This window comes from Gopherus evgoodei, unplaced genomic scaffold (assembly GCF_007399415.2).
Source record: "Gopherus evgoodei ecotype Sinaloan lineage unplaced genomic scaffold, rGopEvg1_v1.p scaffold_39_arrow_ctg1, whole genome shotgun sequence".
NCBI lineage: Eukaryota > Metazoa > Chordata > Testudines > Testudinidae > Gopherus > Gopherus evgoodei.
Genome location: NW_022060060.1, coordinates 2,500,384 through 2,525,183, shown reverse-complemented (window position 1 = coordinate 2,525,183; position 24,800 = coordinate 2,500,384).

Below are 24,800 nucleotides of genomic sequence, written 5' to 3'. Positions count from 1 at the left end.
TTTCCCACTAGGCTGGCTTCTGATAAATCCTCCGCATTTGGAGTTGCCTTCTTAGAAGTGAAGTTTAGATTTCCCTTCGGAGCAGAATCTTTGGTCTCTGGAAGAGAGTCATGGAGACCTGTTTTCTGCCCTTTGTTTGGCTGTTTAAGCAGCTAGGTAAAAAGGCTGAATGTTCAATTTTTTCTGAGAAATTTAGGAGCCCAACTCCCATTGATCCTAACCCTAACAAAAAACCTACCTCCTAATCCTCAGCCATCACCCCGAACTGCACTCCAACCCTAACCTTAGCCCTGAACTTGACATTTACTCAATTAGGTGCTTAAATGGCTTACGTGTGTTTGAAATCCTGCGTCTCAGACCTCAGTTCATTTAGAACCGGTTCAGTGAGTCAAGGGCAGTTGAAATGAATTCTGGGATTTGAATGTCTTTTGGCAGGTGCTGGTTTGGCTGACTCAGTCCAGTCCAAGGATGCCAGATGCTAGGAGAAGAAGGAGACACTGTGACACTCATATGCTCGTGCAATACCAGCTATACTGACTTCTGTCTTTACTGGCACCGTCGGTGTCTGAACCACACCTGGCAGTGCATGCTCCCGAGAGGTGCGAAGTGGCATGGAATAAATCTGCCATCCATGAGGACAACTGGGATTTAAAATGGAGGTCAATGGATTTAGGAATGTAAAAAATTCTATTTGAAATTTTTAGTAATTATGGCTAATACATTTATGTGAATATATGTGTTCCTCTAGCAATCATATCTTAGCTCCATCATTAAAAGCAGGAGAGGTAAAAATGCCATTTTATTATCTCCTATTTACAGATGGGTAGAGAAGCACAAACATTTGGCTGATTTGCCCGAGGTCACTGGGGTGGAGCTGGGACTGGGACTGAGACCATGAATCCTGACCCTATATTAACCCCATCGCTCCCAAGAGCCTCACGGGCCTCACGAGCTCCCACGAGCTGCAGCCCAGCCCCTGAACCACAGCGTGTGACTCGGGTCAGGAACCAGTTGCTCAAACTCTTCCTTCTCTGCTAGTTTGTGACAGTCCTTCAGTGAAGTGAAATTTTCCTCTTCGCAGCAGAGGCGGAGAAGGTCAGACTGGGTCACTTTGGCTCTAGAACAAGCCATGGAGACATGTTTTCCTCTCACCCTTTCGGTGTTGACTCATCTAGGTAATTGGGTGGTGATTTTCTCAGAAGTTTGAGAGAGTTTAAGGCTCTTACATTTCATTCAACACTATCCCTATCGGTAACCCTAGACCAAACAGTAACCCTAAACCAAACCCTGATATTGATCACACATATAACTCTCACTCTAGTTCAATTCCTGTTGAGCACCTAAATCTTTGTATGTCTACACTACAAAATTAGATCGATTTTAATATAAGTCGATTTTTTAGACATCGATTTAATAAAGTCGATTGTGTGTGTCCCCACTTAAGACCTTTAAGACCATTAAGTCAGCTGAGTGCATGCACAGTACCGTGGCTAACATTGACTTTCAGAGCATTGCACTGTGGAAGCTATCCCACAGTTCCCGCAGTCTCTGCCACCCATTGGAATTCTGGCTTGCGCTCCCAATGCCTAATGGGGTAAAAACGTTGTTGCGGGTGGTTCTGGGTACATGTGGTCAGGCCTCCCCCTCCCTCCCTCCATGAAAGCAACGGCAAGCAATCATTTCTCGCCTTTTTTCCTGGGTTACCAGTGCAGAAGAAAACATACCACGGCAAGCAAGGAGCCCACTCAGCTCACTGTCACTGTACGTCTCCTGGGTGCTGCTGACAGACCCAGTACTGCAGTGCTACACAGCAGCAGCTCCTTGCCTTTGCAAGGTAGCAAAGACGGTTAGCAGCCGCATTGTACCATCTGCTGCTCCTCCTGGCCAGCCGTGGTGAGGTCGGCTGGGGGCGCCTGGGCAGACATGGGTGCTCCTAGCCGGTCTCAGTGAGGTCAGTCAGGGGAACCTGGACATAAAGTGGAGATGACTTCAGGTCATTCTCTCTTTAAGTTTTGTCTCATGGAGGTTCAATCCTGCCTGGAATATCATGGCAGCTGGAGGCTTCTGCCTCAGGCTGCTCTCCCAGTCAGCAGCACCGCACGGTGGCACCTACCCCAGCCTGTCCCTTGCTCCCATGGCTCAGGAAGCCTGGACAGTAGTAAGGAGCAGTCCAGCTATAGGCTGAGCAAGTGAATAATGGTGGTTCACTCTACTTCCCTGTAAGCCAACCGCCCTCCCCTCCCCCCTTTGATCTCTGCTTGCAGAGACAATAAAGTCAGTGTTGTTTCTTATTCATCCATTCTTTATTACTTCATCACACAAATGGGGGGGGGGGGGGATAACTGCCAAGGTAGCCTGGGAGGGGTGGTGGAGGAGGGGAGGAGGGAAGGACAAGTCCACTCTGCACTTCAAAACGTATTTACTGAATGTCAGTCTTCTGTTGCTTGTGCAGTCCTCTGGGGTGTAGCGGTTGGGTGCTTGAAGGCCCCCACCCCATCGTGTTATTGGGCGTCTGGGTGAGGAGGCTATGGAACTTGGGGAGGAGGGCGGTTAATTACACAGGGGCTGCAGCAGCGGTCTGTGCTCCTGCTGCCCGTCCTGCACCTCAGCGATACACCGGAGAATATCAGTGAGCTCAGAGAACATTTAATCACAGGTGCATTTTTTTCACCTTCTAATCTTTGCTAGCCTCTGGGATGGAGATGATACGGGGAGCATTGAAACGAGTAGTATTTAAAAAGACACATTTTAGAGAACAATGGGTCGACTCTTTCACAGTGAACCAAGCTGTTAACATTACATAGCACATGTGCTTTCTTTTAAGGTCACATTTTGCCTCTTATATTAAGGGCCTGCTGGATTGGTGTGAGAGATCATAGACGCAGGGCCAGGGGGCAACAGAATTTGGCTTGCAGGCAGACATTGTAAACCACAGTTTTTTGGCTTCTTTAACCTTCATAACATGTGGGAAGGGTTTCAAACAGCAGTGCCCTCATGTCCCATACCAAGCACCGGTTGGGTTGGCCATTTAAAAGGAGGAGTTGTGGTTTTCAGGTAAATGTGCAGCACAAACCCAACTAAACCCTTCCACCACACCCTATTCTATGGGATGATCGTTTCACCTCTCCCCCCACCTTGTGGTGCACAGCGGGGATGATTTCTGTTCAGCCACAGGCAAGCAGCCCAGCAGGAATGGCCACCTCTGAATGTTCCCTTAATAAAATTCCCCGATTTCAACTAGGTGACCATGAACGATATCACTCTCCTGAGGATAACACAGAGAGATAAAGAACGGATGTTGCTTAATTGCCAGCAAACACTGGGGCCATAAGCTGCCATGCTTTGTTATGCAATGATTCCAGACTATGTGCTACTGGTCTGGCATGGTAATGGAGGATGGAATAAGGCTGCCCTCCCCAGAAACCTTTTGCAAAGGCTCTGGGAGTACATCCAGGAGAGCTTCATTGAGATGTCTCTGGAGGTTTTACGCTCCATCCCCATACACATTAACAGACTTTTCCAGTTGCTGTTCTGGCTGCGAGTGTATCCCAAATCTTCAGGGAAAATTAATCATGAAACATGCTTGCTTTTAAACTATGTACAATATTTACAAAGGTATACTAACCAGAGGTGCCTTCTCTGCCTTCTAGATCTGGGTGCCAGCCTTTGGTGAGTTGGGAGGGTACTAGATCCAGGGTGAAAAGCAGTTCCTGGCTGATGGGGAAAATGGTTTCTCTGCTTGCTTGCTGTGTGCTATCTTCAACCTCCTCCTCCTCATCTTCCTCATCCCCAAAATCTGCTTGAGAATCTATTGATGGAGTGCACATACAGGACTCGGGTAGTTGTAGGGGAACCCCCTAGAACGGCATCATAGAAGAGGCATGTCTGGGGCTGTGACCCAGAGCGGCCGTTTGCCACTCTGGTTCTTTGGTAGGCTTGTCTCAGCTCCTTAAGTTTCATGTGGCACTGCTGCGGGTCCCTGTTATAGGATCTGTCCTTCATGCCCTTGGAGATTTTGTCAAATATTTGGGCATTTCATCTTTTGGAATAGAGTTTGGGGAGCACGGATTCGTCTCCCCATACAGCGATCAGATCCAGTACCTCCCATTTGGTCCATGCTGGAGCTCTTTTGCGATTCTGGGACTCCATGGTCACCTGTGCTGATCAGCTCTGCGTGGTCACCTGTGCTGATCAGCTCACCACGGTGGCCAAACAGGAAATGAAATTAAAAAGTTCACGGGGCTTTTCCTGTCTACCTGGCCAGTGCATCTGAGTTGAGAATGCTGTCCAGAGCGGTCCCAATGGAGCACTCTGGGATAGCTCCTGGGGGGCCAATACCATTGAATTGTGTCCACACTACCCCAAATTCGACCCAGCAGGGTTGATTTCAACGTTAATCCCCTTGTCAGGGAGGAGTACAGCAATCGATTTTAAGAGCCCTTTAAGTCGACAAAAATGGCTTCATCGTGTGGATGGGTGCAGGGTTAAATCAATCTAACGCTGCTAAATTCGACCTAAACTCTTAGTGTAGACCATGGCTTAGAGTCTTTTGAAACCCCTATGCGTGAGCTGCGTCCATGGGTCAAGCCCAGCTGAGAGGATGTCCTGCAATGTGATGGTCTTGTTGCAGGTGCTGTGCTGGGTGACTCAGTCCTGCCCAAGGAACCCAGCGTGTATGGAATAAAAGGAGAGTCTGTGACCCTCCACTGTTCTTACCATACCAACTGTACCGCTTCAGTGTAATTGAACTGGTGCTGTCAATATCCGAATCAAGCCCTACAGTGCGTTCTCTCGAGGTTTCACTCGTACTTTGGATTTCACCCAGGAGAGGTTTTCTTCCCAGGCTGATGACAGCTCCGCAGTTCTGAACATCACAGCCCTGGAGCTGACAAACACAGCGGTGTATTACTGCATCCTGACAAGGGCACAGTGACAGAGCTTCACAGCAGAGTTGTACAAAAATCCTGTCTTCCCAACATCGCTGGAAGTTGCAGACATTAAATCTGCCCAGCAGCTCTCCTGAGGAGACTGAGCACTCATTTAAAAACACAGACATTAGCTTCGTTAAGTTGTTTAAGCAGCTCCATTAAAATGACACCACAGGAGAATCAGAATGGTCACTGACTTCTAGTCCAGTTCCCTGCACTCATGGCAGGACTAAGTATTATCTCTTGGACAATTCCTCACAGTTGTTTCTTTGTCCAACCTGCTTTAAAAACCTCCAATGAGGGAGATTCCATAACCTCCCTAGGCAATTTATTCCAGTGCTTAACGACCCTGACAGGGAGTTTTTCCCTAATGTTCAACCTAAACTATAGTCTTGCTGGAATTTAATCTCCTTGCTTCTTGACTTAGCCTCAGAGGTTAATGGGAACAATTTTTCACCTTCCTCCTTATAACATCATTTCTTCTACTTGAAAACTGTTATTATGTCCCCTCTCAGACTTCTCTTCTCCAGACTAAAGAAACCCATTTTTTCAATCTTGCCTCATAAATCATCTTTTCTAGACCTTCAGTAATTTTTGTTGTTCTTCTCTGGACTTTCTTCAATTTCTCCACATCATTCTCGAAATGTGGTGTCCAGACTCTGGAGACAATACTCCAGCTGAGGCCTTCCAGTAGAACAGAATAATTACTTCTGGTGTCTTGCTTACAACACTCCTGCTAATACATCCCAGAATGATGTTTGCTTTGTTTTTCTTTTTTTCTTTTTGGAACTGTGTTACACTGTTGTCTCATGTTTAGCTTGTGATGCACTATGACTCCCAGATCATGTTCTGCAGTACTCCTTCCTAGGCAGTCATTTTTCATTTTGTTTGTGTGCAACTGAATGTTCCTTCCTAAGTGGAGTAATTTGCATTTGTTTTAATTGAATTTCATCCTATTTACTTCAGACCATTTCTCCAGTTCTTCCAGATCATTTTGAATTTTGAATTTAGTCAAGATATACCACATCTACGCGTTCCCCCATCCATAGGGCTTGTTATTCTGTCAAAGAAAGCTATTAGGCTGTAAAAGTCATCAGTTTAAATCAGCTTCCAAAGGGTCATATACAGGCTTGATGAGTTAAAATAAACAAACAACATTTGTACTAAAAATGAGTAAAATATCACATCAGTTTATACAGCTTAAAATATTATAAATTACCAATTTATGGCAACTTGTGGAAAGAAAGAAAGAAAGAAAGAAAGAAAGAAAGAAAGAAAGAAAGAAAGAAAGAAAGAATATCCACTTGTGGTACAGTAGGAATAAAACAATGGGTATTAGAAGATATAGATAAATAACACTATTAAATACTCATTTGTGGCAGAAAAAGACTTAAAATATGGGCAAAATATACTGTTAAAATACGCAGATGTAGGTGCGTGTTGATGGGAATAGCTACGGTTTGGGACTCCCCTAGAGACATGTCGCTGTTCAAACTGAAGATAAAATTACATTTATGGCTGATGTTTTATGAAACTGTTAGTTCTTTTTAACTATGCACGATTATACATAGGCACAGCAGTGCGTTCTGTGCAGGTTATGGTAAAGTAATGATAAAGCAGCGTCACCTGCTGGTGTAAAATGTAAATACACCCTGTCCTTTAAAACACTTGTATGTTCTTTATATTTTGAGGTTTTAAACATGATCGCTGCAAAGGCCATAGAAGAAAGACATTAACAATTATTTCAAGAACTTGGACTGAGAATTTTAAAAAATATGCTATTAAACTTTTATTTTGAAAAGCTCCAATCTAGTTCCTGATAAATATATCAATTTCCTTAAAAGAACACAGCAAGAATTTCGGAGGGCCTCAACATATTTATCTTCACTATCCACATTTGGAGCAGAGAAACATTATTTTTATAGATAGAGAAACCCAGGAAAGAGCATGGCTCATTGCCTTGATCAAAGTCACAAGGGAGCAGAGGGAGAGGTGGGAACTGAAGTCAGCTCTCCCTGCACCCAGAGACAAGCCTTACTCACAAGCCTATTCTTCCTCCTGCAAACTCAGCACAACGTCATCTACACACTAATCTGAACGCAGCGTGCACCCAACCCCCTCCCTCTTTGTCCAGACCGGGTTCTCTTGAACTTTTCTTAGCTGTCTCTACCTGCAGAGACGTGAAGTTTAGTTGCATATTTCCCTCTTCGCAGCAACATCTGAGAGTGCAGACTTGGTAGCTGTGGGATACATCATGGAGACGTGTGGTGTTCTTATTATTTGGATATTTAACCTCCTGGGTAAATGATGCCCTGGGATTTTCGAAGTATTTGGAGGAAGTTAGGGCTCCAACTACAATGGAACCCTGAGGCTAATTCTTTACAGAGCCCTAATCTTTACTCTGTCCCTAATCCTTACCTGAAACCTCGATCCTAATCCTAGCGGTAAACGTTACTTTTTACCTTTACACTAAACCCAAACACTGTCCTCCTCCTTAACTCTACTGACCCCTACACCTAATCTTCATTAGTTAGGAGCTGGGATACGTAGGTTCCTTCTGATCTCCAGCCGTGCACCTAGAGCTATCCGCACGGGCCAAGTGTGCTTGGAAAGATGTCCTTACATGCGGTTCTCTTCTTGCAGGGGCTGGGCTGGGCGATTCGGTCGAGCCCAGCGAATCCGCAGTGTCTGGAGGAGAAGGAGACGCTGTGACACTCACATGCTCTTACAATACGGACTATTCTGGTGGCATCTGTCTCTACTGGTACCGTCAGTAGCCGAACCGAGCCCCGCAGTACATCCTCCAGAGAGGAGCGAAGTCCTACAGCAAACTCAGTGATACTGCAGAGTTCGCCGGGAAGAGGTTTTCTTCTCTGACTGACGACAACTCCATTGTTTAAACCATCGAACCCCTGGAGCTGGCAGACACAGCGGGGTATTATTGCGCCCTGCAGAGAGCACAGTGACAGGGCCACCTAGCAGAGCTGTGCAAAAACCCTCCTTTCCTTGTAGCAGCTGCGGTTATTGAAGCTGGAAGGAGAGTCCCTCAGAAGACATGTTACCTTGTTAAAAGGACTCATTTCAGGGTGTTTGTGAGGGTGTCAAGTTATTCCTTACATGCACACACCCCCATGTAAAATGCTTATTGAACAATTTACACTAAAAAAGTACAAAAGGCAGGAACTTAAATGAGGAAGCCTGTTAGACATCTTCCAGCAGCATATTCTGGGGGCATTTTGTAAAAATAAATTGTAAAAATACCAATTTGTTACATGTGATTAAAATTGTGATTCAAAATTGTAACATTTGTTGATAGATAGAGTGAGGTTATATTTACAGTTCCAACTCTACAGGAGTCAAATCACGATTAAACCAGAAGACAACAAGCTTCCATTTTGGGGTGAAATGTTAGATGTCTAGATTCCACGGCCTGAAGGGACCAGTGTAATCATCTTGTCTGATCTCCTGTGTAATACAGGCCCAACAGAATTCCGAGAGCAGCTGTTTTAGAAAAACTTCCTGTTTGGGTTTTAAAATTGCCAGGGATGAAGAATCCACCACAACCCCTTTGGTAAATTGTTTATTATCCTCACTGACAAAAATTAGCACCTTATTTCTGGTCCAAATTTGTGTAACTTCAACTTCCAGCCATTGGTGCCTGTTAGATCTTCGCCTGCTAGGTTGTAGGGCCTATTATTAAACGTATGTTTGTAATAGACTCTAATCAAGTCAGCCCTTCACCACCTCTTTGTAAATAGCTTGAGTCTCTTGAGTCTATCACTATAAACATGTTTTCTAATTTGTAATCATTCTCACAGATCTTCTCTGAACACTCGCCAATTTATCAACCTCCCTCTTGATCTCTGTACACCCGATCTGGACAAAAGTATTTCGGCCGAAACCCCAATACTGCCAAATATAGAATTAAAATAACTTCTCTCCTCTCCTATTTGGCTCAGTCTCTCTCTTCTGGTACTTCAGTACAGTAACCATGACCTGCAGTGCATTCTCCAGAGACGAGCTGAAAGAGCCAGTGATGCTGCAGGTTTCGCCCGGAAGAGGTTTTCGTTCCAGGCTGATGACAGCTCCACACTTCTGAGGATCACAGACCTGAAGCTGTCAAGTATCAGAGGGTAGCCGTGTTAGTCTGGATCTGTAAAAGCAGCAAAGAATCCTGTGGCACCTTATAGACTAACAGACGTTTTGGAGCATGAGCTTTCGTGGGTGAATACCCACTTCCTCAGATGCATCTGAGGAAGTGGGTATTCACCCACGAAAGCTCATGCTCCAAAACGTCTGTTAGTCTATAAGGTGCCACAGGATTCTTTGCTGCTTTTACAGACCTGAAGCTGGCACTGGCAGACACAGCGGTGTATTACTGAGTCCTGCAGCGCTCAGAATGACAGAGCCACATAGCAAAACTGGGCAAAAACTCCTCCTTTCCTTGATGCCTTGGAATTAGGCGCACTGAGACTGGAAACAGCTGCCTTAGGAGAACTGTTACATTGCCAAGAAATACATATTTTGCGGCAGTGGTTCTCAAACTACTGTACTGGTGACCCCTTTTACGCAGCAAACCTCCGAGTGCGACCCGCCTTAAACTTTAAAAACACTTTTTAATATATTTAACACCATTATAAAGGCAAAGTGAGTTTTGGGGTGGAGGCTGACAGCTTACGACCCCCCCTGAAATAACCACGCAACCTTCTTAGGGGTCCCGACCCCCAGCTTGATAACTGGTGTCAAACTGGTGTTTCCTATCCCCTGCAAACCAAATCTTTATTCAAATCTTAATACTAATACATCAACCTTGGATCATAGAATGGGGGTGTGGTTATTCTGTTAACATCTTGGGAATTCTTTTCTCCTCATAGACTATCTTATTTTTCAAATAACGTGTAGTAGAAATACCGATTTTTAAAAAAGTGAGTTAAAATCGTGTTGTTAAATGATTTAAATGAAGATACCTATTTATGAGTGTGCATGGGAGATTTAAATGACTAGTTGCAAGTCTGGGATAGTCACAACCTATAAAGCACCTTCTGTTTTGGTGCGATTAGTTAGAAATTTCGTATTGCCAATGCTTTGTATGACATTTTAATAACGCATGTGACTAAAGTAACGCTGTCCAGGCAGATCTGGGGGAAATAACAAGGTAGCGCAACCTACTGGTAGAAAGTATAATACACATGTCATTTTAATCTTTCCAGGTTCTGTTTATTTTAGATTTTAACCGGGGAGGAAAAAGAGACTTTTAAAACATATTGCAAGAATTTTGTCTGGAACTTTTTAAGGAGCCTCTGTGAATGAAACACCCAAATTTAATTAAAATCATCTTTTGCAAGTCCCTAACTTCATTACTGGTAAAGCTATCTGAGTATCTATCTACTTATATCACCCCGTCACAAACACATCTGAGTGCTTCCAAATATGTGTCCTCACAATCTAGGAGTGGTAGAGAAATATTAGGATCTCTGTTTTACATACAGGGGGAAACCTAGGCAGAGAGCTTAACTGCCTTAACCAAGTTCTCAAAGGGGTTCTCTGATAGATCTGGCAACTGAAACCAGCTCTCTTGAGTCTCAAATCAGTGCCTCAGCAACAACTCCATCCTTTCCCCAGCCATCTCAGGAGGAGGTCAGCTGCTCATCATTGGTACCGACTATTCTCGCACCAAAACCTAATAGATCATCTAATCAGTGGGCACCAAAAAACAGTCCCAGTAAAATAGTGCACAGACTGTACATTCTGGCGGGCAGGAAGTACTCGCAACCTGGGATTTAAATTATGGCATTAACAATGAAGATGCTGCCAGCTGTTAGTGCGCTGTTGCACAGTGGTAAACGCTGACTCTTTCTGTGCAAAAATGCACCCAGGAGCTCAGATTGTGAACTCTTCCGGTCTGGGAGCAGCTTTCCCCCCTGTGTCTGTACAGCACCTAACACTATGGGGTCCTGGCTCATCACTGTGACTTACTGGTGCTGCCATCACTACTAGCACCTTAATAATAACAGTAACCATAATCATAATAACAACAACGATAATCATCATCATAATCAAGTCTGAAAAAAGAAGTGTGAAGTAACCCAGAATTAACAGGTTCCTCACTATGTGATGTTTTATGGCTGAAATGTTCAAATCGGGTAGAGTCTGCAACCCTCCCAATCTTTAATGTATGCATCCTGACAGCACCCTGTGAGAGAGGAAAGTGCTCTTATTCACATTACAGTTGAGGCACTGTGGCAGAGAAAGTCTTTTCAAAAGCATCACAGCAATTTAGGAGGGTAAGTCCCATTGCAAATTACAAGCAAGGCACGGTTTTTAACAGAGAGGATGATTCACCCTTGGAACAAACTCCCAAGGGAAGTGATGGATCCCCTATCTCTTGGGGTCTTCCAATCCAGACTGCAAGAGTTTCTGGAGGATATAGGTTAGATAAACACAGATTACTCAAGAAAGGGATAACAGCATGACATTTTATGGTCTCTGAAATGTAGGGGATCAGACTAAAATCCTACATGATCTATTAGTCCCTTTTGGCAGTAAAATACATTTTAGAAAGTGGTTTAGGAAACCAAAAATGATTTAGCTAAAGTACTTAACTCCCCCCCATACCAGGACCATCACAATATTTTATCCTCACAAAATTCCTGTGAAATAGGGAAGTCCCATTTTACAGATGGGGAAACAAAGAAGAGAAGGACTAAAGTACTCTCCCGGGATCACGAAAGGAGTCTATGGCAGGTCTAGAAACTAAATCTGAGTTCCCTAAGTCCCTCCCTGGCCTGTACCTTAGCCAGAAAGACCATCCTTTGTTAGTTCCAAGGGAATAAGATTTCACCTTTTTCTGGAAACAGTTATGAGATTAAACAAGAATTGCTGGTTTGTTGCCTGAGTTGGAAAGTTTGCTTAACTCCACTAACCATCAGAGGGTAATGCTATAGTTTAATAGGTACCTAAGTGTAGGTTAACAGATTTAAAAGCCAGAAGACCACTGGATCATGACCTCCTGTATAACACAGATCACAGAATTTCATCGTGTTTCTCCTGTATTGAGCCCAATAATTTGTGCTTGACTAAAGGGTATCTTCCTCAAGTATCACTGCTGGGGCATCCCACCAATTGGACGTGGAGACCAATGATTATTATTATTATTGGTGTGTCTCAGAGATTGCATTATTATAGCACCTAGCAGCCAAATTTGAAAATGTGGTTAGATGCCTAAATCCCATTTATTTCAACAGTACGTACAAACTTTTATAATCTGTCCTTTAGTCCCTCTGTGCCTCAATTCCTCACCTGTAAAATGGGGATAGAAGTCCTTCCTTAGACTATTTACACAGTATTTTCTGCAGGACAGAAAATGTTATGGATTTTTTTTCTTCGTGTCTGTGCAGCACCCTGCCCAAGGTGGTCTTTATGTGGTACTGCTATATAGAGAAAAGTAATAATGCTATAATGATAATAAATGTAAAGACCTAACACTAACACGCCTTCAGCGAGCAAGCCGTTCTCCATCTGTTGAGGATAATAACAGAAAAACATAAGAACGGTCGTACCGGTCAGACCAAAGGTCCATCTAGCCCAGTATCTGTCTACTGACAGTGGCCAATGCCAGATGCCCCAGAGGGAGTGAACCTAACAGACAATGATCAAGTGATCTCTCTCCTGCCATCCATCTTCATCCTCTGATGAACAGAGGCTAGGGACACCATTCCTTATCCTTCCTGGCTAATAGCCACTGATGGACTTAGCCACCATGAATTTATTCAGTTCCCTTTTAAACATTGTTATAGTCCCAGCCTTCACAACCTCCTCAGGCAAGGAGTTCCACAAGTTGACTGTGAGCTGCATGAAGAAGAACTTCCTTTTATTTGTTTTAAACCTGCTGCCTATTAATTTCATTTGATGACCCCTATTTCTTGTATTATGGGAATAAGTAAATAACTTTTCCTTATCCACTTTCTCCACATCACTCATGATTTTATATACCTCTGTCATATCCCCACTTAGTCTCCTCTTTTCCAAGCTGAAGAGGCCTAGCCTCTTTAATCTTTCCTCTTATGGGATCCTCTCCAGACCCCTAATCATTTTAGTTGCCCTTTTCTGAACCTTTTCTAGTGCTAGAATATCTTTTTTGGGGTGAGGATACCACATCTGTACACAGTATTCGAGATGTGAGAGTACCATGGATTTATATAAGGGCAATAATATATTCTCAGTCTTATTCTCTCTCCCATTTTTAATGATTCCTAACATCCTGTTTGCTTTTTTGACCGCCTCTGCACATTGCGTGGACATCTTCAGAGAACTATCCACGATGACTCCAAGATCTTTTTCCTGACTCGTTGTAGCTAAATTATCCCCCATCATACTGTATGTATAGTTGGGGTTATTTTTTCCAACGTTCATTACTTTACATTTATCCATGTTAAATTTCATTTGACATTTTGTTGCCCAATCACTTAGTTTTGTGAGATTTTTTTGAAGTTCTTCACAATCTGCTTTGGTCTTAACTATCTTGAGTAGTCTAGTATCATCTGCAAACTTTGCCACCTCACTGTTTACCCCTTTCTCCAGATCATTTATGAACAAATTGAATAGGATTGGTCCTAGGACTGACCCTTGGGGAACACCACTAGTTACCCCTCTCCATTCTGAGAATTTACCATTAATTCCTACCCTTTGTTCCCTGTCTTTTAGCCAGTTCTCAATCCATGAAAGGACCTTCCCTTTTATCCCATGACAGCTTAAAAAAAGGTCTCTTTAAACTTTCATGGTAGGATGAAAGTTTAAAGAGACCTTTGATGAGCAACGTCTTGTGATATGTTCGAAAAACCACCCTCCTTAATCCCCTATTTCTTTTACTGCCACAGCAACCAAACTGCCATGCAATCTTTGCAGATAAGGCAGAAGTGGTGAGGGGGTGAACGCACTCGGAGGCTAGTTCTATCGTAACAGGCGGTGTTATCTCTCTGCCGCCAGCGACAGCAGCAAGCTTCGATCTACAAACAGAACAAAATACCCCGCAGAGTGCAATGAATGGGCGCAGCTGTCTCTTCTTGTCCCTGTTCGGTGAGTAACGCCGGTTATTGTCTATTTAAATGTATGATTGTTATAGTAACACCCACTGCCTCCAACTGAAATCAGGACCCCATTATGTTGTGTTGAGCTCTATATAGATACGTAGTGAGAGTTAATCGAACCCCAGAGAGAATACAACGGAGAGCTACAAAAATGCCTAAGGGATTTAAAGGCCAAATCTTCACTACTCTTAAAGGTAACCGAGTGTCCAAATCTTTTAGGTGCCTGATGTTCTCACCCAGATGAGTTGCTGAGAGTCACCCAGAGAGTTGGTAGCAGGGCTTGAAGTTAAATCCAGTGTCCTGAGCCCCAGTTCAGTGCCCTCCATACCAGACACCTTCCTCTACCGTCACCACTGCAAGCTAACCAACTGAGTCCGCTTCATGTTCCTCTTGTGCTGTGCATCACCAGCCCACGCTTGTTCTTTAGTGTTGTATATAACTCTCTCTCATTCTCTCCCCCGAGGTGGTATCTGCCTGTCTGAAGTAACCCAGTCCCCCGACCAGAGCGGTGCTGAGTTGACTGATGCAAATATTCAATGCACCCATGACCTTCCTGATGGGAATTACGATTCCATTTACTGGTATTACCGGAAGGCCAGCGCTGAACTGACTTACATCACTCACAGCTACAGTGGCGAGAGAAATTCAGGCCGCTATCGAGTCCATGTTGACCGTGCCAACAGCTCCAGCATTTTAACCATCAGGACTTTACAGCCGGGAGATAGTGCTGTATATTATTGTGCCTTGCAGCGCACAATGCTTCGCCTGCTGTAACACCCTGTACAACAACATGCCACGGAAGCAGAGCTGGAGCCAAAGACCATTGAAGACAATGGAAAGACACCTGTCGAATTCAGTGGCGCAGCTCAGGTGATTAAAGAGAACCGTGAGCACAAATTCCTGCAAAAAGAGAATTCTAATACCTAGCAATGTCTGGAGTTAGAGATGGACTGGATTCCTCAGGGAAGGATGGTCAAAAGCTAGAAAATAAATAGACAAGGTGGGTGAGGCAATATCTGTTATTTGACCAACTTCCGTTGGTGAGAGAGACCAGCTTTCACAGAGCTCTAGATATTACCTCTCCCACCTTTTCTCTTTTTTAACTGGGACCAGCACAGCTACCACAACACTGCAAACAAAACAGAAACACAGATTATGACAAGACACTGACCAAACGCAAATGAGTCTTTTCAAGACAAAACATGCAGGTTATGAATGAGATTTGTTAACCCATATATGGAAAGTTATCTGCGTTAATAATGATAAAATCAAGTGGTTAATTAAAATAATTCCTTGTCAAGTTCAGGTCACTTATGTTCAAGAAAGTTTAATTCAAAGTGGAAGGGATGCAGAGGACAGCTACTCAGATGTTCAGGGAAACGGAGAGCTGATTCTAGGAGAGGCGATTGATTATTTAGCCTAGCAAAACAAAGCCTGGCAGGGGATGGGCCGGGATGATGTCACTAGTCTCTGTTTGCCAGACGCTGAGACTGAGCGACAAGGGATGAATCACTTGGTGATGACCTTCTCTGTTCATTCCCTCTGGGGCACATGGCATCGGCCACTGTTGGAAGACAGGATACTGGGCTAGAAGGACCTTTGGTCCGACCCAGTCTGGCAGTTCATATGTTCTTATGAGGATCTGAGTACTCTTTATAAATGCATCAGTAAGATAAACACGAGAGAGGGAGAAGAACTATTTAAGCTACTGGACAATGTTTGTAGAAGGACAACTGCTTATAAACTGGCCTTGAATAAATTTAGGCTGGAAATTAGAAGATGTCTTATCATTAGAGGAGTGACTGTGAGGTTACAGAACAGGTGATAGGAGGAGTGGGCGTGAACAACCTAACTAGTTTTAAGATGGAGGTTGATAAATTTATGAATTAGTTTATAAAAAGAGGTCACCTAAAAAGCTCTATAACCAAGGATGGAGGTCCCTTCCAGTCCTATTCCTAAGTTCTTATGGATATTAATTGTTTACCTCAATAACTATATTTTGTCTTTATTAAAATATTTGAAGAATTAATCATATGTGCAAATAAAATCAATATTTTAAATATCACTGTATATAATATAAATGTTATTAAATATCTGTTTATTTTAACTGTATTTTTGCATGTATGATCAAAAGAAGTTATCTTCATTAAAAAGTCCCATCCTCCCAAAAAAAACTGTGTAAAAACAGTTTTTAAAAATAAGTGGCTATAACTTAGGAGAATGTGAATTCTATTAAAGTATTATTCCTATTAAAATTGTATGTTTTGATTAAAATGTGTCTTCATTTAGCAGTACTGAAAAATGGATTTCACAAGAATTGTCAAGAAGAACTTTGGGAAATTCATTTTTTAGTTTATATTTATAATAACAATTCAGAATTTATTAGAATACAGGAAATGAAAGTACAATAAAGGACATGGGAATACAATACAATACAATACAATACAAGAAATGAGACTAGACTAGAGTAGAGTACAATATCCTTTAATGATTGTATTTGTATCTTTAAATCATTGGATGGAATATGGACTGGAAAACAGATTTGGATTCCATGGTATCTAGTACCTGATAACACATGCTCGCTCTATATCTATCTATCTATCTATCTATCTATCTATCTATCTATCTATCTATCTATCTATCTATCTATCTATCTATCTATCTATCTATCTATCTATCTATCTATCTATCTTAACTCTCAGGACAATGAATCACCTCTCTTCCCTTCTTGAGAAGAGATATGGGGCATTTCCTTTTTGTTGTCCCTGTGTATAGTGCAACGCAGTACAATTTTCATAAGCTTTATTCTTGTCCACATTCATGGTGCAATATATTTTATAACGGGGCTGATCCAATAACGCTTAAAGTGGATGGGAAGAGCCTGTTGACTTTAAAGGACTTTGGATCAGGCCTGGATGAGTCACCTTAAGCTGAACAAGGCATGCACCAAAAAAAGAAAAGCACCTATTTCCGGTGAGACGAGAGAGCAGCTCATGAAGCTCATACCAGAGGGACCTGTCTCACAGCAGTGGCAAACACTCTTGAGGTTTCAGCATGCCTGCGCTTCGCTTGGTGCTTATCCTAACCCTGAACTGGTCCGGTGAGCTAATGAAAGCAATAGTGTTTAATTCCAGCTTCTATTTCTGTTCTTGGCTGATCTTTGCTTAAAAGACTGAGATGAAATCGGCGTGTCCTAGGGGTTTTGTAATAACTCTGGTGTTACTTTGATGTGTTTAAAGGGCTCATCCAAAGTCAGACAGTCATCCAACCCTTGGGAGAAAGAAAGGTGAAGGAAGGGGAATTTGTTACCCTGGACAGTAGCTATAATTCTGGCTTCCCAACGCTGCTCTGGTACAGGCAGGAATCCGGAGGATCGCCACAGTTCATCCCACATGAGGGCTCCAGGCATAAAGATTTGGAAGAGAGGTTCGGGAACCGTTTCAAAGCCAAAATTAATAAAACCAGCAGGGTTTTCCCTTTGGATATATCATCGGTTCAGCTGTCTGACTCCGCCACCTATTACTGTGCGATAGAGACACAGTGAGAAAAAGGATAGACCTTCCTTTCCAAATCCCTCCGCCCAACAAAGCACAAAGACACAGCACTCACAAGGGGTGGCAAACTGGGGCTTGTCTACTCTTGAAAATTAGTGTGGATTACGGTAGTGTAGGAATTTAAAGTGTAATAGAAATTCCTTGAAATATCCAACTGTGGACCATTTTATTCCAGAATAAGAATGCCTTGTTCCTTTTTATCTCAACCCACTTTCAAAGTGGGTTAGAGCAAAGGTATTTTTGCCCTGAAACACACTCTTTGAGCCTGTAAAACACTGGGCACCTTAAGGCCCTACTTAGAAATAAATGTAAAGGCTACAGAGTGTTTTAGAGCAAGAGGGAAACATTAGTCACTGAGAATGTAAAATGAAAGGCAAAGACCAAAACCAAAGAATGAATCATAAAAGGGAAGAAATATAGAAAACATAGACAGAGATAGAGAACAAGCAAAAAGCGGCCCCAAAGCCAGAAAATTGAATGCAAAAACCTTAAACACACAAACAAGCAAAAAATCCAAAAACAGAGATAGCGACAACATACAACAAACAACAAGATCGCAACCACAGAATACAAAACATAATACAACAAACAGGTTTGAGCTGAGCCGCGGTGCGTTACCCCGAGTGCTAAAGACGCCAAAGGCTGGAGGGCTCCATCTTGCTGCTTTTTAAGCCAGGCTTACCCAGAAATCGAAGTGCTGCCAATCTCCTTCCTCTGCCAGCATCTGCAGAGGAAGGGGCACGTGACAGAAACTTCTGTATTACAAAGGGGATGACTGAGAAACTCTTGTGTGTTCAGTATCAGAGGGGTAGCCGTGTTAGTCTGGATCTTTAAAAGCCTTCTGCTGCTTCTCAGCAACTTATACAGAAGTAAATACAACACAATAGCACAGATCCCTAATTCTGTATTTGCTTTCTGTGCTTGGGTTTGTTCTGTCTTTTTTTTCTTTTGGTTTTCAGGTTTTTGTGCATGAATTTACTGTGTCTGAGTTTCTTACGTTTTCTGTGTTTATGTAGCTTTCCTGGTTAGCATTGTTCTTGTTTTCTGTGTTTGACTTTTTCAGTTTGTTTCTTTTTCACTTTGTTTTGTTTTTCAGGTTTTCATATTCGTGTTTTTGTGTTCCTATGTTACTATGTCTTTCTGTGTGTTTTCAGTGTTTTTTTTTGGATTTCGGGTGTTCCTGTCTTTGTGGTTTTTTTTCCTCTTTGTGTGTGTGTGTCTTTAATGTTGGCTTTCAGGTTTTTGTGTTTAGGTTTTGTGTGTGTATTCTGTGTTTAGGATGGTTTCCAGGGGTTGTGTTTGAGGTTTTGTATGTTTTCTGTATTAAGTTTGGTTTTCAGGGTTTTGTTTTTATTTTCTTGTTTTCTTCATCTTTACCTGGTTGTGAAGCTATTAAATTCTCTCCAGATTTACAATTACACAGAATAATTATTACCTTGCCACATCCTGTCATTTCACTGATCAGCCATCTCTGCTGACGTTTATTCTTCTCCCTTATTGCCTCTTTGCTGGTAGTTAATCTCTTTGCCTTCTTAACACGTTTTATTGTTTGTCTAGCAGTCGGGAGTGAGGTGGTGCTGGAACAAGGTGCCCAGGCCTGGGCAGTCCGGGAGGGCGAAGAAGTGACCTTCCAGTGCCGTGTGACGGGAGGGGAGATGAGCAACTACTGAATGTCCTGGTACAGAAAGGAGCAGCAGGGCCCCCTGACTGGATTTACCGAGAAGGGGACCATTATGGAGAAGGCTTCCAGGGCCGCTTGGTAGGGAAAGTTGATAGCTCCAACGACAGGTTCACCCTCAGGATCCTGCGCGCAGAGATGCGAGACAGAGAGGTGTATTACTGCGCTTCCAGTCCCCACGGTGGCACAACTGTGCTGCGGAGCAGAGTCAAAACTGACAGGGCAGAGGTGGGGCGGGTCGCGTGCAAACCACGGACCACAGCCAGCTCTGGGGCACAAGTGGCTGGGGGCTCTCTCTCTCTCTGTCTCTCTCTGTGTGTGGGTGAGAGTGAGGCTATTTCTCCTTGGGCGTGTGAAGCTGTCAGGAAAGCCATCGGACAGAAGAGGAAGAAGTGCATCTATCAGAGAGTATTACTATAAAATTTAGTTCTGTTTATATCAAGTCTAGGTTGGGATCTTTCAACAGAGAATAATTAATTAAAAGCAGTTTTAGAGATCCACGGGTTTGTAGTACAGTATAATATAGACCGGAGTGGATGAGGATAGATAGATAGATGGGGTGGATGGGGATAGATAGATAGATAGATAGCGCTTGTCCTGCGCAGAGAGGGAATTTAAGCCTCATTTTGTAATTCAAAGAAATGGCCACAAGGTGCTGCTATGCACCCATAGTCCATCTTCGGAGACCAGTTAGACCGAGGGAGCTGTCCAAGGTAGACACCCTCCATGAAGAGTTTGCGCCCTCTTCCCTGGATTGCCCAGGCAGATGCCATAGCATGGCAACCATGGAGCCCATTCAGCCTGTTTTCACTGTCACCATATGTCTACTGGATGCTGCTGACAGACGCGGTACTGCAGTGCTACACAGCAGCATCCCCTTGCCTTTGCAAGGTAGCAAAGACAGTTACCAGCCCTACTGTACCATCTGCTGCTTTGCAAGTTGACAATGACGGTTACCAGTCACACTGTACCGTCTGCTTCTGTCATGGGTGCTCCTGGCCAGTTTTGGCAAGGTCAGTCAGGGGTGCCTGGACAAAATGTGAATGACTACCCAGGTCATTCTCTTCTTTAAGTTTTGTCTAATGGAGAGTCAGTCCTGCCTAGAATATCAGGCAAGCCTACTAAAGAACCAGAAAGGCAAACAGCCACTCCAGGTCAGAGCCCCAGACATCCTTCAGAAATGATGAGCTGCATGCTATTCTAGGGGGTGCCCCTGCAACAACCCCATCCCTTGCTTCCCTCCTCCCCCACCCCTCCTGGACTACCATGGCAGTAATCCCCCCATTTGTGTGATGAAGTAATAAAGAATGCACGAATAAGAAACAACACTGACTTTATTGCCTCTGCAAGCAGAGATCAAAGTGGGGAGGGGAGGGTGGTTGGCTTACAGGGAAGTAGAGTGAACCACCATTCTGCACTTGCTCAGCCTATAGCTGAAAATGGGAATTTGTGACAAGCACTAGGATAGAAGCACAGACAGAACTGAATCTGTTTGTGTGTGGGCCTTTGATTGACACTGGCAAAATATAAAATGTCCCAGGATATGTATATTGCGGGATAGTTCTAAACGACAGCTTAGTTTTTTTATTTGCAGCAAAATGTAGAGGTCTAAATATCGGATTGTGATCCCTGGTAGCAAGGGGTAGGAACAACCACACAGTGCTGCTGACTGGGAGAGCAGCCTGAGGCAGAAGCCTCCAACTGGCATGATATTCCAGGCAGGACTGAATCTCCATTAGACAAAATGAAGTGAATGACCTGGAGTCATTCCCATTTTTTCCCATGTGCCCCTGGCCGACCTCACCTAGGCCAGCCAGGAGCACCCATGGGATGACGATGACAGATACCAGTCATACTGTCCTGTCTGCCATCCGCAAGGCAAGGCAAGGGGATGCTGTTGTGTAGCGCTACAGCACCAGGTCTGCCAGCAGCATCCACTAGACATACGGTGACATTGAAAAAAGGCATTGGGGGTGGGCTGACGACATATAAAACTGAACCACCTGTGACAATGTTTTTGACCCTTCAGGCTTTGGGAGCTCAGCCAAGAATTCAAATGGTTTTTGAAGAGTGCGGGAACTGTGAGATAGCTACAGTTGTCAGTCACCCTCCCTCCGTGAGCATCCATTTGATTCTTTGGCTTTCTGGTATGCTTATCTCAGCTCCTTAAGTTTCACGCAGCACTGTGTTGAGTCCCTGTTGTGGCCTCTGCCCATCATAGCTGGAGATTTTTTAAAATGTTTTGGCATGTGGTCTTTTGGAATGGAGTTCTGATAGAACAGATTCATCTTCCCAAACAGAGATCAGATTCAGTATCTCCTGTACTGTCCATGCTGGAGATCTTTTTTGATTCTGGGACTGCATGGTCACCTCTGCTGATCAGTGCTCCATGCTGGGCAAACAGGAAATAAAATTCAAAAGTTCTCAGGGCTTTTCCTGTCTACCTGGCCAGTGCATCTGAGTTCAGATTGCTGTCCAGAGTGGTCACAATGGTGCACTGTGGGATAGATCCCAGAGGTCACACTAACCCTAATGTGAAATGGAAGTATTGGATTTCAGCACTACTCCCCTAGTCGGGGAAGAGTACAGAAATCGATTTTAAGCGACATTTATATCAAAGTAAAGAGCTTCATTGTGTGGATGGGTGCAGGGTTAATGTGATTTCACGCTGCTAAATTCGAGATAAACTCGTAGTGTAGATCAGGCCTGTGTGTGACAGCAGTAGAGACGAGATGTGGATCGCCACCTGCCTCTTTCTCATCTGTAAGTGGTTTCACTTTACTGGCAATAAGAATGTGGTTTTCTAACTCACAGGTCTTACTGTGCCTCCATTGCTCTCCTGCCAGGTCCCGTGGCTGGGAACTCTGTGACCCAGATTAGAGCATCCACAGGTCGATTCCATGATTTCAGAGAACATTTTGTCTCATATCGTTTTTTTCAGCCGCCTTATCTGAGATAGCCTTCAGGATGGAGGAGGGAGACTTGAAAATTTTGCAGCTGCTGGAGGGAGGGAAAAAAAAGAAAAGCAGTATTTAAAAAGATACATTTTATAGAACAATGCTTATACTCTTTCACAGTGAGCAACAGTATTCACATTACATAGCACATGTGATTTCAGTATAAGGTTGCATTTTGCATCTTAATATTGAGTGTCTGTGGCTTTGGTGTTAGAGATCACAGACCCAGGTCCGGGCAGCAGAATTCGGCTTGCATGAGGCCATGGTAAGCCATTGTCTTTCGGCTTCTGCAGCCTTCATAAAACCAGTGCCCTCCTTTCCCACATACCAAGCAAATCCCCTTGAGTGCTGTGGTTTTCCTGTTAATGTGCAGCAGCATAAACCAAACTAACCCCGCCCCATCCAATTATTTGGGATGATCACTTTATCCCTCCCCTAACCCGGTGGCTGGTATCAGGGAAGATCCCTGCTAGCCAAACGCGAAAAGCTCAGCATCAGTCCCTCCCACTCCCCCAGCTTGGCTAACTGCAGGGAAGGATTTCTTTTCAGCCACAGGCAAACAGCCCAGTAGGAATGGCCACCTCTGTCCCCTTAATTAAATTCCCATATTTCAACCAGGTTACCATAAACAATATCACTCTCCTGAGGATAACATAGTGAGATAAAGAACAGATGTTGCTTGAATGCCAGCAAACACCGGGACCATACGCTGCCAGGCTTTGTCATGCTATGATACCAGATTACTTGCTACTAGCATGGCATGGTCAAGCGTCCTACCATGGAGGATGGAATAAGGCTGCACTCCCCATAAACCTTCTGCAAAGACTTTTGGAGTACCTCCAGGAGAGCTTCATGGAGATGTCCCTGGAGGATTTCCGCTCCATCCACAGACAACTTAACAGACTTTTCCAGTAGCAGTACTGGCCATGAATGCATCCCAAGTCCTCAGGGCAAATTAATCATTAAAAAACGCTTTCTTTTAAACCATGTTTTCTATTTACAAAGGTACATTCACCAGATATCCCTTCCATGGCTTCATGGTCTGAGATACTGCCTTGGGAGGGTTGGGAGGGTACTTCATTCAGGCTAAGAAAAAGATCCTGGCTATTGGGGAGAACTGAGTGCTGTGAACGCTCTGCAAACTCGTCATTCTCCTCCTCCTCATATTCCCCGTCCACAGAATCCTCAGCCATGGCTGAGGTTACCCTCTCCTTGGAATCCACAGTCAGGGGTGGGATAGTGGTGGCAGACCTCACTAGAATTGCATGCAGCTCAGTGTAGAAGTGGCATGTCTGTGGCTCTCCCAGACCTTCCGTTTGATTTTCTGGTAGGCTTGTCTGAGCTCCTTAACTTTCACACGGCACTGTACTCAGGCTCTGTTGTGGCCTCTCTCTATCATGCCCTTTGAAATTTTTTCAAATGTTTTGGCATTTCATCTTTTGGAACGGAGTTCTGCTAGCACAGAATCCTCTCTCCATACAGAGATCAGATCCAGTACCGCCCATGCAGTTCATGCTGGAGCTCTTTTTCGATTCTCAGACTGCACGGTTACCTGTGCTGATGAGCTCTGCATGGTCACCCGTGCTGATCAGCTCTCCATACTGGGCAAACAGGAAATGAAAGTCAAAAGTTTGCGGGGCTTTTCCTGTCTATCTGGCCAGTGCATCCAAGGTCAGATTGCTGTCCAGAGCAGCAGGGCCTTCCCGGGGGGGGGGGGGGCGAAGTGGGGCAATATGCCCCAGGCCCCGGGCCCCGCAAGGCCCCTCATGAGAGTTTTTTGGAATCCCTGGAGCGGGGTCCTTCACTCACTCTGGGGACCCTGGAAAACTCTAGCTGGCCCAGGGCCCCCGGAGCTTCTTCCACTCCTGGTCTTCAGTGGTGTGGGGTCCTTCTGCTCCAGAGAAGAAGGACCCCCTCCAAATTACCTCCGAAGTGGGACTCCCCGCCGCCGAGGACACTAGACCCCCTCGATCCTCTAGGCAGCCCTGCAGACAAGTCACAATGGTGCACTGGGGGATAGCTCCCAGAGACCAATATCATTGAATTGTGGCCACACTAACCCTAATCCGAGATGGTAATACTGATTTCAGCACTATTCCCCTCATCGGGGAGGAGTACAGATGTCCATCTTAAGAGCCCGTTGTATCGAAGTAAAGGGCTTCCGTGTGTGGATGGGTGCAGGGTTAATTTGGTTTAATGCTGCTAAATTCGAGATAAACTTGTAGTGTAGATCAGGCCTGTGTCTCTGCGAGCTGCTGCTGTTCCCAGGTGAGCTCTGGGCGGAGGAGCTGGGGCCCGTCTATGGGACTTTCCTCACCCAGTGACTCCCTCCAAAGTCTCCCCCTTCTAGGTTCGGTGGTGGGGAACTCGCTAACCCAGATCCCAGCTTCCCTGTCAGCCCCGGAAGGGCAGCGGGTGGAGATCAGGTGTCAATAGTGCACCTCCTACACCAGCTATGCCCTGGACAGGTACCAGAAGCTGCAGAGGAAGCAACCCCTGTTCCTGCTGCACAGATTCTCCAGTGGCTCGGAGCGCAAATCCAGTTTGGTGGCACCTCCGTTCTCCTCCTGGCTTAATACCAGAGTGAAGTGCTGAGG